At 38.3% G+C, this 15,577-nt stretch overlaps 1 long non-coding RNA gene across 1 annotated transcript in view; it reads right to left on the reverse strand.

The window, feature by feature from the left end:
* Positions 1-1,308: 1,308 nt before the first annotated feature.
* The window catches only part of LOC122240980, a 41,500-nt gene continuing 27,231 nt past the window's right edge, over positions 1,309-15,577 (reverse strand). The window contains exons 2-3 of the long non-coding RNA XR_006220853.1: positions 10,037-10,153; positions 1,309-1,915 (exon numbers count right to left, since the gene is read on the reverse strand). This is a non-coding gene — a long non-coding RNA (uncharacterized LOC122240980). The remainder of the gene's footprint in view (positions 1,916-10,036; positions 10,154-15,577) is intronic.

A 15,577-nucleotide genomic window follows, 5' to 3' on the forward strand; every position in this document is an offset into this window, starting at 1 on the left:
GGATTTATATTATTAGCTCAAGGTACTGTCAGAGAATCAGAAAATTTCCTTGACTACCTTAAAAAAAAAAAGAAGAAGCCTTATTTCTTGTATCAGTGGGTCTGAGGTACCAAAAATCAAACCTACATTTGATTTTACAGCTTTATGCATTACAATGTAGACTTTCTAAGCACCGATTGGGAGCATGGTATCCCCAAAATAGAAATATTTGGGTAGGTTCCAATGATCCAGCTATGTTGAGTCCCCACATTTCACTGAGTGTTTGCTGTCAGTAGAAGTAACATTTCTTCCTCTGTCTGATATAATATTTCTTTTTGCTTGATAACCTGTTATAATATTACCTGAGATAGTCGGTTACAGTGATCTAAACTTTCATTCTTGAAACATCTGAACCGTTAGTGATTCTTGCTTGACTTAGGTTGCTCTAATCTTCTAATAGCTTTCATCATCAATGTGGGAGTATTAAGAGCTGCCCAGAGAATCCCTGGACCTCCAGACATAGTCTTCCCTCTCTGCTTTGTAGTACCAACCCTTTTTCTACTTTATAATTAGGATCAGTTGCCCCAGCCAATGCAGTAACCCCCTCCTTTGCTTGTTGGTTCAGTGGCATGAAGAACCCAAAGTGGCTAATGTGGCCATCTCAAATCCCATTCAGTGGAGCCCTTCTGGTATTTCTTAGAGAGAGTATTCTTCCTTTGGAAACTAAGAACAAATTGTGGGGATGGAAACAAAAGTTGCATGAGTTCCGTCAATAGGAATTACAATAAAGGAGTCACCACTACTTCTACATTTTGGTTCTTAGAGCTAAGTATGATGGCTATGGAAGAAATAGCATTATATATGGGTTGCCGGCTTAGGAAATATAGTAAAACTTGTGTGACAGCTCCCAGTCCCACTTGTGGCAATGTAGTGAGTTGTCAATAGTGCATTCCACCATTTTATCAAACCACCTTCTTCATATGGACATGACCTATGTCTTCAACTCTAATTCTTTAAATGGAATTTCTTAGTCAAAAGCAATATATTATGGGATTCTAGGACTGTGAACAAGGAAGTCCCTAAATCCATGGATAGTGGTGCTACCAGAAACATTATAGGCAAAGAAGGCAAATCCATAGCCAAGTTAAGTGTCTTGTCCTCTATGATAATATAGGTTCAGTGTAATACGTCTGCCCTCAGGTGCTGGCAGATCCTGGGATTCGTGCCATTTTAGAAACTTAGTCTCTGATGGTGGTGAGATAGGCACTCATCAGTGATAGTAGCCAGATCAGGCTTGGTGAAGGGTGTGGTGAAGTCTGTGTTCTTAAGCCCACACTGTTGCCAGGACCATTATATTCCTGAGCCCATTATACAAGCACCAGGGTGGCTGGGAAAGACAGCTAACTGATATCCACAGGATTTGTCACATTGTTTACTTGATTATTGAAAATCTTTTGTCAGTGGATGTCTTTTATTAAGCATTTTTATATGGGACACAATATCCTCACTCTCCCCTCTCTGAGAAGCCCATCCATATAACTCTTCTTCAGATCTCCTTTTAACCAGTCTACCAGTCCTGTTTTCTTCAAGCCTCTGACTTATTTTTTCTAGCCTCCTTGTCCAAATAGCCACTTATCTGTGAATCAATGTAGATCTCTACTTCTGTTTATCTCTCTGCCAGGTAAAGTGGACAGTCAGGTTTTAACACATATATCATGAAGTCTTCTACCTTGTGGCCTTGCCATCTTCCATAGGTGCAGGGTAGGCTCTACTGTGTCCCCATTGGTCATGAAATCAACAAACTTCTATAATCTATCTGGTCATATTGGGACAAACTTCTATCTTGTTCTGTCTTCAAACTTCTAATTCTATCTTGTTCTCTTTACTTGACGCCCTCCTCTTCTTTCCTTCTCCAGAACTCCTAATATAATCTTTTCTATAAAAGATAAGAAGAATATTTTTAACCTCAAGTAGCTTAAGATTTCTCCATGCAAAAAAATTCCAGAAGTAAAGAAATAGAAAATAATCTGGCTACCTGCTTGAATAGTTGTAGAGGAAATAAATTACAAAGAAATAATAAAAATAATGTCTCAAATATATCCTGCACATAATTCTTTACATTTTCAAAGCTCATTCAAATATTTTATTTTATTATCACTGAAACACTTTGAAGTATAGCTAATATGATTATATACATTTTAAAGATGACACAATTGAAATGCAGAAGGAGTAAAGTGGCTTTGCCAAAGGTTCCATAACTGCCTAAGAGTATAAGCAGGGACCAGGATTTTACCTTCTAGTAGAGTGACAAGAGAATGAATGCACAAATCCCATTGTCATGATATCCTGGGGGAACTCTTGATTTATGGAGTGGAGAGAGCTGTTGATTGATGGAAGAAAGTTAAAGCAGCAAAGGGTATGCTGGAATGGGTGACTCCAGTGCACTGAGTAGAGGGTAAGAATCAGAGTCAGGCTTTCCAGAAAATCCTGGTGTAAGAACCACTACCATTGTGCTATTTTTCTTTTGTCCTTTTTCTTAGTACATTATCAAGAGTTTTCTTAGGGGTAAAGAATGGGGAAGGACATAAAAAGCATACTCAAACCCAAAGAAATATTTCAAAAAGATCAAAATAGCAGAGATGGGGAACACAGGTGACCTAGTAGAGGACAGAACAACTTAACACTCCAAAAATAAACTTGAGTCTGATACGAAGTTATATAAACTGACAGGCCAAAGAGGAAAGAAAAAAAAAACTGTCATGTTAATATCAATTAGAAATTTTTCTTTTTAGTAAAGTTGAGTCCTCATTTACCAAATCAAATGTATAATTTATTTTAAAATCAGTGTAGGTTCCTGAGGTTTTGCTTGCCCTCTTCATTTTGTGGGTTATAGACATTTTTATTTGTTGTGACATAAAACTCCATCTGTGTAAACAGGCCCAAGAACTCGGCAGATGTCTATTTCCTGGTAATCCCAATTCTGTGACCTAAAGCATGTCGTTTAACCTCTCTGGACCAAAGTCTATTTCATCAGTCATGAGTTAAAGAGATAATGCTACATATCCTCTAAGCCTCTCCTAGCTTCCAAATGCAATTATTCTATGAAAACTTTTTAACCTTACACAGCCCTGATTTGGCTTCTTCAGTTAAAAAAAAAAAAAAAAAAAAAAAAGGCTCCAGCAGGGGTCACTATAGTCACATTGTGCCCTAAATCTGATTCTCTTTTATGTTCTAGTTTACAGTTTATATCTGCCCTTTGTTTTGATTTTCTGTTTGAGACTACATAGAGCCTCTCTTGTACCCAGATGTTATCTGAATTGATTTCCAATGTACTTAGAAAACCCACTGCAATGTTCTTTTGTTCTGTTTCTTTGTCTTTCTTTCTTTCTTTTTCCTGTCCTTAGAGATCATTTACCTCTATCGACTCTGGGGTTCTTAGGAGAATTTATTTTATTTAATTAACTACATTATGTTTTTCACCTCTGAGAATTGTAATGAAAATATAATGTTGTATATTTCTTTAAATGTGTGATATTAAAACAAAACACAAAATTCAACCCTATCCTGAAGGGTTGTTTTTTGTTTGGGGAGGTTTTTTTTTGATCTATGAACACCTAAAAAAATGTAGTTAGCTTCTTTAGAAGCCACTCATCCTCAAGAACCCTGAAATTCTATTAATTGGTTATACTCCTCCATAGTTATTTTGCTATATACACGGAACATAAAAGAACTGGTTTATATATCTAAGAGAAAGTAGGGATTTCAATGACAGTTCTAATTTCAAATACCCTGCCCATTATCAAATTATATCCTATGGTTTTGTTCTGAAAACATAGAGACTGTACATATGAAGAGATGGGAACACTGTGTCCATTATGCTAGAAGATAGCCATCCAAAAAAGTCAATGTTACTCCCAGAAAATAATAGGATTCCCCAGAACCCTAAATTTTAGGATTAAGTCCTTAGTCTTAAACTCTGAAATTTAGGACATTTTAGAACTAGGATTCTATTTAGGACTACTCTAAAGGGGTTCAATCTGCCTTAAAACCTCTCCCCCAAATCCGTACATTTATACAAAAGCTAAGAGTGTATCAGGAACTTCTCATACCTTGGAGAGCAGTGTCTCTGATCCTTTGACCCAATGTATGTGGCATCCCAATCATGACACTACTTAGCACAAAGTAGTTCTTAACAGGCATATGACGGCCCATTTAGTCTCCTTCTGCCCTTTCCTCCTTATACATACCTGCCTATCCCTTTGAGAAAGATTGATATTGCCCCTCTCAATGGCAGCACTAGCTGCTGCCACCATTTCCAACATTACCATTTTAAAGTCTTAGTCCAGTTAAGCAGGATGGCTGGTCACAAATAACAGTGAAAACACTGGTATGTGGCTTCAGAGACAAGGTTATGAAAAGTATTACGTCTTCTGCCTTGGCCTCTTGGATCGAGGGAACCAGCTGTCATTCCTCAACTAGTCCTGTGGAGAGGAACTAAGGCCTCCTAACAAAAACCAGCACCAACTTGCTAGCCACAATGGTGAGCCCCTTGGAAGAGGATTCTTCCCAAGTGGATTGAGTTCCATTTCTTCTTCCAACCCCAGCAGAGTAGCCTTCTTTTCTCTACTTGTATGTAGCCTCCAACAACCACCCCCAACAACCCCTGATTTTACATAACTGTACTTATTCAACTGCCACAGCTAACTGATCAGATTTCTCTTGGGATGAGTTCCAGCCTCGGTCAGGTATGTACCTCTCAGTCCAGGAATACCTCATCTGTGGCTGGACTTTTTGGTACATAGTACAGACAGGGCTGTGGTGCAAAGATAGAAGGCAGCTTTCAGGGAAAGGTGAGCTAAACAGGTCCTGCAAGTGGTTTCTACCAGCGTCCTATCCGATAGGATAAATATAAATAAATTCTAAGAGTACTTCTCTTAGAATAGTGTTTGGCAATCTGTAATCTAATTGCCTGCTTATTTTCAGGTATTCATTCTATTCTGTAGGCTCCTTGAGGGCAGGAACTCTGGCCTATTACAGATGTATCTATCCTCAGCACTTCGCACAAACCTGGCACTAAGTAGATAGTTTTAAAAAAAGTTGAAGGTGTGCCCTTTATGAAAAGACTTTGGTATTTTTACTGCTTAGTTGCCACCACATTAATAGAAGAACCACCTATACAGTTTGAGAAATGAATTTTTGCTTAGTATTCCCAAGAATGGGCAATGCCCATGAAAGTTCGACTATGTATTACATTTAAAAAGACATTTTTTTTTGATGCTATATATAGGATCAGGCAATCTATCAGTGGTACGTGTTTACATTTGGGGACAGAAACAGAAATTCATTTGTAGTTTAATTCTGGAAGACTAAAAAAATATTACCAGAATTTCTGGTTTGACATCTGATATACAAATTTGTTTTAGAAAGTGTGTTACTTCACCGGAATCCTACTACGTGTTACTTCACCGGAATCCTACTACCATGATGTTTAGACAGTAATTCAAAAGAATTTTAAGCTGTATTGAAATATGTTACAACTGACCTACTTTCAAAAGTAAAGAGCTGTTTCCTCTGTTTCTTAAAGTAAAAGATAGTTTATCAAACTAGTAGAGATTATCCCCTTTTATTTAAAAAAAAAATCAGAAGTGGCCCAAGTGGAACCATTTTAAGGACTAAAGAGGTCATAATTTATATTAGTGATTTTAAAAGTCTATTCAATGATGTAAGTTATGTCTTTTAAATTTCTAGAGACCAAACTTTGTCTCTAGAATTCACGATATCCCTGTGATCCCTTTCAAATATGAAATTTCATGATTCTAATAATAAATACAAACATAAATATAAATAAATTCCATAAATTTGTTTTTGTAATTTTGCATAAGCTATGAAATAAATTTAATAAACACAAATATAAATATGCTAAAAATTCTGAGTTTCTAGAATAGTTTTTAATACCTAACAGAATTTGAATGCAGTGTAATGCATATTCATCATGGAAAATTTATAAAATATAGACAGCACAAGGTTAAAACCAAAAATCACTCGTAATCTTTTCATTTATGAATAAATACTGTTAACATTTTGGCTTATATACTCAGTAAGTAAACAAATTAACTGACTACAATGTGAATATTTTCCCATCACTAAATATTTTTGTACGTTATTGTGAATGATTATATAGCATCATGTCATATTAATATTTGGCAATTTAGTTAATATTCTATTGTAGGACATTTAGGTTCTTTCAAATTTCTGTCATAATAACATTGCAAAACATATCCTTGATGTCTTTTTTGTAAATACATATATTATATATAAATATATAAAGAATATATATTTTAAAAGAGACACATTTTTGGGCACGTGGGTGGCTCAGTAGGTTGAGTGTCTGACTTCGGCTTAGGTCATGATCTCACAGTTCACAAGTCTGAGCCCTGTGTCGGGCTCTGTGCTGACAGCTCAGAGCCTAGAGCCTTCTTCAGATTGAGTGTCTCCCTCTCTCTCTGTCCCTCCCTTGCTCACACTCTTGTCTCTTTCTCTCTCTCTCTCTCTCTGAAAATAAATAAAAACATTTAAAAAATAATGAAAGAAAAAAGAGACACATTTTCAATAAATACATCTTTAAGAATTTGAATCCTTTTTCCATCTTTCTTCAGAAAGACGTATTGATTTGGATGTGTAACAGGGATATTCAAAAGTGACTGTTTACCCCAAATCCTTGCCAACCCAGAGTAGTAGCCTTTTAAGAACACTGTTCATCTGATCTGGGCATACTTTTGAATTTCATCAGAGGAGAGGACTGGCTATTAAAACCAGAGTTCTGTTGTCTAATTCTAACTTCTGTGAATAAAATTTCACTTATATTGGGCTTTTTTGCTAGAAGCAAAAGTACTAGAAATGCTATGTTATCAATATTTCATTCTTAGGACTATAATAATTCATTATATTCATAAAGGTGGTGTTCTCTTGGGCCACACATCTACAGAAACTTTAAACCACAGGTAAAAAGTGTTTAGACAGTACAGATGGGCTTATCAGAGCAATAGATGAATGTTTACTGTTTAAAAAAAGAAGTCGCTACTCTACTAAGCTAAAATAGTAGTAATACATGTGGCAAGAATCAGAAAATAAATAGTCTTGGATGCCTTATAGTGTAAGTCGGGGACAAGAGAATTCTGTTTAAGATTATAGAATAAAGATTTGTATTATAGAATAAAGATTTATATTCTTGGCCCCAGAGTTTTTTTAAACTATTGCCTGTGATAGGATAATGTTTTATTTGCATGTTTTCCTTTCTTCACCCATAATTTCATTTCATTTAGGGAACATTTTTTATCTATGTGATCTCTTCCTTTTCATTCAGTCTTTTGGGGATAAGTTTCCTGTAATTTAAAGGTCAGATTCGGCCCTGTGTAATTGTTAAAATGCTGTTAAATAGATTCCAAACACAGCTGTCAGTGTATCTTCATTTTGGGAATTCCTGGGCTTGGTAGTTTGACCGTGGGAACCTACAGAAGAAGGTGGGAAAATGGTTGGAAGCAGTCAGAGAGGAAAGCAATCTACTCACCCACTCACTCTAAACTGGGCCAGGAAGGGCCTGACCTCTTTTTGTGGTCTCCGGTCGTGTGACGGAGCACCCAGTGCAGCTACGGAAGCAGCAGCTGTCTGCTGAAGGACTAGGGCATTGCTTTCTCTGATGCTCTTCTCCAACGCTCCCGCCTGGACTCCCATCCTCCCCCAGCTATGAAGAGGGTGAACTCCTACATCCTTTAGTGTGACCTTAGACTCTGTAGGAAAGGTTTGGTGGGTGTGGGTCTTGGGTCTGGAAGGTGAGATGAGTCCCAAAGCAATTCCAAAGTATATTGCATCCATCTGTAGGGATCTTCCAAGACGTTTTCAGAGATATATTTTTTATAAATTAAAAAAATTTTTTTAAGTTTTTTAAATTTATTTGGAAAAAGAGAGAGTGTGTGAGCGGGGTAGAAGCAGAGAGAGGAGACAGAGAGAAGCCCAAACAGACTCCATGCTGTCAGTGCAGAGACCTATGTGGGGCTCAAACTCACGAACTGTGAGATCATGACCTGAGCTGAAATCAAGAGTCAGATGCTTAACTGACTGAGCCACCCAGGCACCCAGGAGATAACAAAGGGGATGCATGTGCCATTTGAGCTGTTTAGTAATAGGAGGTAGCACCCCCCACCCCAAGTGCCTTTTACATGCCAGAACTTTTACATATTATTTCTAATCTTTTCAGCAATCCTATGAGGCTGGTACTATTACTGACATTTTGTAGGTAAGAAAACTGAGCTTCTTAAAAGTTAAATTGTTGGCTCAAAGCCACAGAATATGGAATGCCAGGACCATGATTGAAACCCAGGCCTGTCTGACTCTCAAATCCCCCACTCTTTCCACGTAGCTTAAGTATTTTTTAAAGGGGTCAAGAGGAGTGGAATTCTAGGTTTGCAAGTGTTTGTTTTATGTTTTCTGGCTGTATTTAAAGGATTACTTCATTTTTTATTTTGAACTCTGTTTTCCAGAATCAAAGGATTGATTACAGGATGTTTTCTTGCCAGCAAAGTCTGTTGAGCTGAATCACAAACATCGCCTTGCCTTCTGTCACTATTCATAATTTATTCATGGATCACTGACTGGTTCCTTTATTAGCATTATATCTGAGTTATGTATTTTGAATGATCCTTTTAAGGCTTTGGGGGGGGGATGTTGAAGGAGCAGTAGGGAGAGGCATTTTATAGATAGCTTTAAGTAAGAAACAAATGATTACTTATAATAATGGATAATAATCCATGAGAGGCACTAAATATAATTCCTACAAATCACATAAATTGAAAAGAATTTTTGGTAACATCAGAAACAAATAAGATGGAAACTCAAGGATTCAGAGGAACAGGGTGTATATATACATGTACATTATCTCATATTCAAAGGGATTTATTACAGGGATTTGACCTTATGGAGTTTGAGAACTAGTTAAGCAGTTTCTGTAAACCATTGTCTTCCTATCTCATGTTGGAGCTTGAAGTCCAACAGGCAGGCAGTTGTGAAGAAAAGATAGATATGATGTAGGAGAAAGCAAGAACCAGCTAGAACCTACGGCTTGAGATGGAGCCTCACAGGTGGTCTGACACCTTTGTTCTTGTTGCTTCTGACCTTGATGGGGTAGGTGGTCTGAAGAAGCCACTTCTTTCTTCATGGAGTTAAACACCCACCTCAGGATTCAGGGAGGCTGAGGAGGATCTAGGTGAGGGTGACCCAGTTTCAACTATGGCACTGCCTCACCAATAAAGAGAGCCAGCCAGTAGAGAAGTGACAATATAGTTGAACTACAACATGGCTGCCGCTTTCCTGCCACCCTCCGTATTTCCCCACAAGAACGGCTTTTGTTGCTCACCCTAACCTACAATAAAGGAAAACTCAAGAAATTTAGTTCAGTCTAGACAGGTTGACAAAATTACCACACTAAACAAAAAGAATATTAGGATATAGCACTGGAGAAAAGAGGGCAAAGTACTATTGGCCAAAATAAGAACTCTTAATGAGGCCAATTAAGACACCTTCAGACTATCACAGCACATAGCCATTCTGCTTAGTGGTCTTGCTGTCTCCCTGCACTTTCACCACGTATAAAGCACAGATCATATGTATAACCCCATTTCAGGGAGTTAGCTGCCTGCCTGTATGTTGGCCCAGAGAGCAGGGTACAAGGCTGTTTTATCTGCTGTTAACAAATATCCATGTTATCATTGCTTCTTCTCTGATGTTGTTCTCCCTTCCCTTTTCCCAGATAATTCCCTCCTTAAATTTCCAATTCTTAAAACTTTTTCTTTGCTTTTGTATTAGTTTTGCTATTGCCATTGTAACATATCACCACAAATTTAGTGGCTTAAAACAATAGAAATTTATCTTACAGTTCTAGAGTTCAAGTCTAAAATAGGTCTCCCTGGGCTAAAAGCAGGGTGTGAGTAGGACTGTACTCCCTCTGAGGACTCTAAGGGAAAATGAATTTCTTTTCCTTTTCCATCTTCTAAAGATGACTAACCTTTCTTGGTTCATAGCTCTCTTTAATCTTCAGAGCCAGCAATGGCCAGTCAAGCCTTTTTGTGTTGTCTAACTCTGATACTGGCTCCTCTGCTTCTCTCTTCCACATTTAAAGACCCTGTGGATAGATTTAAGTCTCCTTAATTCCACCTGTAATCTTTTTTTTAAACTTAAATCCAAGTTAGTTGGCATATAGTGCAACACTGATTTCAGGAGTAGATTCCTTAATGCCCCTTACCCATTTAGCCCATGCCCTCTCCCACAACCCCACCAGTTACCCTCTGTTTGTTCTCCATATTTAAGAGTCTCTTATGTTTTTGTCCCCCTCCCTGTTTTTATATTATTTTTTGCTTTCCTTTGCTTATGTTCATCTGTTTTGTATCTTACAGTCCTCATATGAGGGAAGTCATATGATATTTGTCTTTTTCTGACTGACTAGTTTCGCTTACCATAATATCCTCTAGTTCCATCCATGTAGTTGCAAATGGCAAGATTTCATTCTTTTTGACTGCCAAGTAATACTCCATTATATATATATATATACTACATCTGCTTTATCCATTCATCCATTGTCCATCTGTAATTTTAATTCCCCCTTTCCATATAACCTATTTGCAAGTTGTAGGGGTTAAGACATGGACGTTGTGGGGGGCTGTTGTTCTGCCCATCACACTTTTCCATTATTTTCATGGCTTGGGCCATTTGTAGGCTAGAATTTAGGAGTAGTGTTAAAGGCCCTTGGCTTTCCACTTTGCTACAATCCTCACACTGAGGCAATGAGCAAAAACTAGCTAACTAGTTAGGGCTAAACACAAAAGACAAAGAAATACCCGAAAAATATCAATTAATAGTCAGAAGTAATTTCCTATCACAGAAACAACCATATGTGTTTATGAGGACTGGCTATATGGCCATTCTTATCTCTCCACAGGACTTTATTGGGCAATAGTCCTGATTCCCTTGCAGTCTAGTGGAACAGCTGGATTCCTATTGCTGAAGTGATAGATTTCTTTATTGTTCCCAAATGCATTTTCCTAGACACTTGCTTTTCCACCCAGGGCAAAATCCTTCTCTTCTTAAAAAGTTTGGATTCACCATTCAACTCTCTTCCTTCTCATTGCTCTTATCTACCAACTTGCAATGACACTTCCTTTCACTAAATGGTATAGCACCTCATTCAGTTTTTCTTTCTCCTACAACTCTGACAATCATCAAGGACGCCCTTCCATAATGACATTATTTGTAATCACCTTCACCTCCATCCATCTCAGCAGCCATGGAGAAACATTAATTTCTCATTTAATATCCATGCACTCCTTCAAGTCTCCCAGCCCCTTTGCAAATAGATGAAGCCATATGATGACTTCTGGACAAAGGATTGTGAACTGAAGTCACATGTTTTGCTTCTAGACCAAGGCATTTAAGAACTTGGTGTAGTCTTATCCTCTGTCATAGAAACCTGGAAGCGTTTCAAAAAAGCAGCATGCATGATAAATAAAGCTTTGTTTTATTTGATATTTGTATCTGAGATTGGCACTAATCTTTTAATGCAGGATAGTTTATATTATCTTGACTAATATAGATACCATTCCCAGAGTAAGACTCCGGAACTCATCCCTGGAAAGTCTTCCACCTTTGAAACCACTTCTACAAACTTCACATTTTTAGTTTATAGACTCTGATCATTTTGGCTGACTTGCTTGGATCTATCACTACTTCACTTGCAACTTTCAGTCCATTGACCATTTGTTTTAGTTTGTTTGGGCTGCTATAACAGAATACTACAGACTGGGTAGATTATAAACAACAGAAAACTATTTCTCACAGTTATGAAAGCTAGAAGTCTGAGATCAGAGTGCCAGCAAAGTTGAATGAGCAGTCTTCTGGGTTCATAGCCGGCACCTTCTCTCTCTGTCCTCACATGGCAGAAGGGCCCTAGGGATCTATCTGGAGCGTCTTTTATAAGGGCACTAATTCCGTTCATGAGGATTCCACCCTCATGACAAGAGCACCTGCTACGGTCTGACTTCTTAATATCAATATCTTTGGGGGTTAGGATTTTAACCTATGAATTTTGGGGTTATACAAACATTCAGACCATAGCACTCTTCTATTATCTTCTCGTCTTCTCCCTCCTATATTTTTTCCTCCCTTGTCCAGTCTGTATTCCATAATCCATCATCTTAACTAGCCACTTTCATGTCAATATTCTAACTTACTGTGACTCATCGTCCTTTTCTAGCACCTGTCTGGCAAAGTCCCAAGCCTGGCAAAGCCAGGTACCCACCTCTATGTTTATGCTCAGGATGAAGAACATTAGCAGAGAAAAATCATATGAACTGGAAGATTTCTGAGCTGTCAATGTTGCCTGGAAATCCCACTGTGTCTTTATGGCCCATTCTGTCTTAAACTCTGTCTCCTCAAGCCTCTGTCCTTCTACCTACCCCATTATACTGAGCAGATGAACTCACCTTCTACTTTACAGAGAAAATAACACAAAGAAGAACTACCACAACCTTTCAAAAATCAATTTACAAACCTATCTGCATCTATATCTGTCCTGCCTTTTCCCCTCTTGTTATAGTGCTGTCCCCCCATCAAAGGCCAATCCTTTACCTCTGCTCTGAATCCCCATCCTCTTCCAGTTTGTCAGAAATTTTATGTTGGCAAATGTCTTTCTGTAATAACTTCTTTGGTGTCCTTCCCATCAGCTAATAAATATTCTCAAGTCTGTTCCTTCTTAAGGGGAAAAAAGTCATCCTTCATATAATACTTCCCTCCAGCTGTTCTTTTCTTGGCTCCTCTTTACCTCTACCCAACTGTCAAGTGAGTAGAATCCCTCAAGGTAGATCACAAGCCCTCTTTCTTCTACTCTACTGTCTCTCTTCAGAAAATTTCATCTACCCCAAACAATTCAGTTTTCTTTTTTTTTATTTTTTTAATTTTATTTATTTATTTTTGAGAGAGAGAGCAAGCAGGTAAGGGCAGAGGGAGAGGGGAGACAGAGAGAATCCCAAGCAGGCTCTGCACCATCAGCACAGAGCCTGATGTTGAACTCATGAACTGTGAGATCATGACCTAAACCAAAATCAAGAGTTGGACACTTAACTGACTGAGCCACCCAGGCACCCCCAATTCAGTTTCTTTTTTATTTTCAGCTCAGATTTATGCTCTGAGCCCCAACCCAGATAGCCTGCAGCTTACTTGGTATCTCCACCAGGCTGTCTGCTGCCTTAAACTCAACATGCCCCAAAACAAACTTGGGATCAACTTTGTTCCTTCTTGTGTTATTTCATTAAATGGTATTAACAACTACTCAAGCCAAGCACCTGGGAGTAATCTTTGACTCATCCCTATCCCTTCCCCAGTTAAGTCTGGATGCAAGTATTAACTAAATTCACTACTGAAAGTCTCCTAAGTTCATTCACTTTTATCTACCCTCCCTGCCTGGTTCAAGTCACCATCATCTCCTGCTGGACTACCATACACTTCCCCCACCCACAGACACACACTACTCTTTTTTGGGCTCTAATCCATTCTCTATTCTGCATTTTCAAAATGCAAACCTATCTTAAAGTTTTTCAGTAGCTGCTCATTTGCTTTGAAAAAAAATCCAGATTATTAACATGATTTTCATACTTCATGTCACTCTTCAATCTTAACTCATGCCCCTCTACCTTTACCCTCTACCCTTCAGTTCTGTAATACTTAGAACATCACAGATGCTCCATAAATATTTCTTGAATGAATGAATATGTTTTTTAAAAGTTTCCCAAATTTATCATGTTGTAACATGAGCTGATATGAAAGAATTCTTCACTCTTCTGCTCTAAATATGGAAAATATATATCACTTAAAACTTCTTTATATTGCTGAGCTTGAAGCCAAGAAAGAGTTCTCAGAATTAAATCAGAATTAAAGACAGAACTCCAAGTCAGAGTGCTAAGCAGAACCTCACGCCCCACACACATCATAGAATTGTTGCAACCAGATACGGGCCTTAAGAGCTGGAATTGGTTCTAAGAAGTCCCCTGGAAGAAGGTTCCATGTTCTGGGACCTAAGAGGAAAGTTTGAGCTATTTAGATAAACCTGGGAATCACAAAAGGTTGTACTGACTTTGAAATGAAGACTAAGGGAACTCTGCCCATCAGCCCAGAACAACAAGAAGAGGGTTTATAGTATCCCAGGATCACAGAGGAGAGGACATCACCTGTAAGAAATCAAACGCCAAGGTCCGTGCCATTCACAGATGGAGAATTTGAAATCACATGGCCTAAGTGGAGGAAACTGAAGCTGAGAAATTAACCTAAAAAGGGAGCCAATTTGCTCAAGTTGAAGCAAAACAAAAGCAGCCTGTAAACCACTTCCTCACAGAGACCTGTCTTCTAATGACTAGCTCATGGTTAAAATTTATAAACCATGCTATAAAACAAACTATGCATGAAGGTCAGCTGGTGAAAGAAATAGGAACCACAGCTTGGAAGAGTAGAATAACCTGGATGAGAAATTTACAGAGAATGTTTAAAATGTTCAAAGGGATGAAGGATGGAATATAAACCATAAGGGAAGAAAACAATGAGAAAAATGATCGTAAGAATTTGAAAAAATGTATATATTAGAATTTAGAAGTCAAATGTAATGTTCTTTCCCCTCCTAAGGCCTTAGTAAATGTTCTTCCCTCTGCCTGGACACTCAGGCTCATATCTTTACCTTCAAATTCCTACTCACCTTTGCAGTCTCAGCTTAGACGTCCTCTCCAGAGGAGACCCTTTGCCAGCCTCTGAGAGGGCGTCGTTTCCTGTCTAATAAACCCTGTGGTGCTTTCATCTGTCTTTTTAGCAACACTAGACACAGTTATAGTTTCTAGTTCAGTGTTTGTCATTCATGTATGATGTAAATTCCATGAAGTCAGGTCCCATTTCTGCCTTGTTTTCCACCGTATCTGCAGTGCCTCGTACAGTGTCGAGCACAAGGTTACTGACAGGGCAGCTACGCCTCCTAGGGTCATCCCAGTATACACCTGCTGCCTGGAGTAATTGTTAATCATCTCTTGTGCTCCCCTTCACCCAGTCTGAGAAATAAGTTATATGTATACCCTAATTATTGGCTAAGTGATATATTGAGCCAAAATGCCTAATTCACTATTCCTGTCCTTAAAATCTCATTGAGATCTACAAACTCTCCCAACCACTTTTAGCTTTCTTTCTTGCCTAGGTAGTTTAGACTGAGCTCTTTATTGAAAAATACCCTAAATCTCTCAATCTCTTTTTTTCTCCTGTGCTACAACCTTGCAAATCTCTAGGTTTCTAGCAAATCCACTCGATTTCTTTGCTTCTTTACTTGCGTTGATATATTTTGTTATTTTTCTCTAGCAGCAAGTTGAGTTGATACGGGCACAAATTCATTGTTTCCAACTCAGCTGGGTCATTAGGGCTTCTTTGTAATGTTCCCTAAAGTCCTGACAGACTTCAAATGTGCCTCTGGCCCACCACTGTCACCCTGTACTGAGGTTTGGGGTTTGAGAGTCTGTTTATCCCACTG

Source organism: Panthera tigris, chromosome C1 (assembly GCF_018350195.1).
Source record: "Panthera tigris isolate Pti1 chromosome C1, P.tigris_Pti1_mat1.1, whole genome shotgun sequence".
Taxonomy (NCBI): Eukaryota; Metazoa; Chordata; class Mammalia; order Carnivora; family Felidae; genus Panthera; species Panthera tigris.